The following is a 1,698-nucleotide window of genomic DNA, read 5'->3' on the forward strand; positions in this document are numbered from 1 at the left end:
CAAACAGTGAATGCCATTAGGTCTGAGAGATCTAGAGGTCAAATAAACCTAAAGTATATAGGTGGTTCCTTAGGCTAGGTCATATTGGAGAAGTAATTTATCGATTGAAGAAAAAATGGATCTTTGGGCTCATTGACTATTGAGTCATATCTAGTCTATGAATTATCTCTTTGATGATTAATGATCAACCTGCTCTTTGTGGGACAAGGAGATAGGATCGTTGAGATACTTACTCTAATACATATTTGATGTGTGCAGTCCATTTGATGAGCCAGATAAGAAAGGTTATCTTTACTTTATTATCTTTACCAATGATCGTCATAGTATGTGTATGTATATAAGATACAAATCTGAAGCCTTTGAAAGGTTCAAAGAATTCAGATGTAAAGTAGAGAGTAAACCAAAAAATTCTAAAAATATTTCGATCAGATCGAGGATGTAATACCAAATAAATTTTTTTTTTATTTACTCAAAGAAAATGGCATGGTTTCATGATGAAATCTTCTTGGTACATCTCAGCTCAATGAGATATCTGTGAAGAGGAATAGTACTATATAAGATATGGTCTGAACCATCATGAACATCATTGATTTGGCCTTTGTTTTTTTAAGGATGAGCTTTAATTTCTAAAATTTAAATTAGATTTTCTCTAAAGTTGGTTCCATCACACCGTATGAGATATGGTATGACAGACAAGTTAGAGGATAGATCAGTGAGAGCTTGTTCATGAGATATCCTAAAAGACTTGGGATGCCACTTTCTCTTCCCATTGGTTCATAATATGATTGTAGACAATCATACTATTTTCTTGAAAATAATGGGAGGATAAATTCAAAGAGAGAGTCTCTAAAAAGCAATGAACCATAAGACCTGTAGAATCTATCATAATGAGCCAGTACATATAGTACTTTCTCCACCTCGTAAATCTAGTAGGATCTCCCATCTTTCTGAAAGATACTTTGTATTCTTACAGAAGATTCAGAAAAAGTATTTCTTAGGAGAGATTAGGAACATAGAGATAATTTCAAAACCTACAATGAGATGATATTGGACATCGACCCTAAGAGATGGATGTGTATATAGCCCTCCTAAATAGATATCTTGAAAAGATATCTATATAGAGCAGTCTTTAGTTTACACTTTTAGTGATAGAGATCATACTGTAAGGATCCATTTATGAATTTATGTAAGTATCTCGGAGTTGGAATAATTATTTCGATGAAGTGATCAAATTGTTTGATTTCATCAAAAATGAAGAATCATGCATTTACATGAAGGTCAATGGGAGTATCCCATGCTGATATTAGTTAAGATGTGGTTGCATATAGAATTTTCTCATCAAAGACCCAACGCAAGCATCCTATATTCTAGGAATAAAGATCTATAGAGATAGATTTAAAAAGATATTTAAATTTTCACAGATAAGTACATAGAAGAGGTGCTGAAAGGGTTCAGCATAGAAACCTTCAAGAGGGATTTACTATCCTCTTGGGCATAGGTGTATGCCATGCTATGTATTTGACTTGATATATCTTGCTGTGATAGTCACGAGTAGATATTATCAAATTCAGGCTGGGAGCATTGGATTGTTGTGAAACATCCCTAAGTATTTGATTAGCACCAAGGGATTATTCCTGATCTTTGAAGAAGGATTAGAGCTAAGAGTGGGAGGATATACTGATGCTGATGGTAGAATAT

The sequence above is a fragment of the Elaeis guineensis genome, chromosome 11 (genome assembly GCF_000442705.2).
Source record: "Elaeis guineensis isolate ETL-2024a chromosome 11, EG11, whole genome shotgun sequence".
Classification (NCBI taxonomy): Eukaryota; Viridiplantae; Streptophyta; class Magnoliopsida; order Arecales; family Arecaceae; genus Elaeis; species Elaeis guineensis.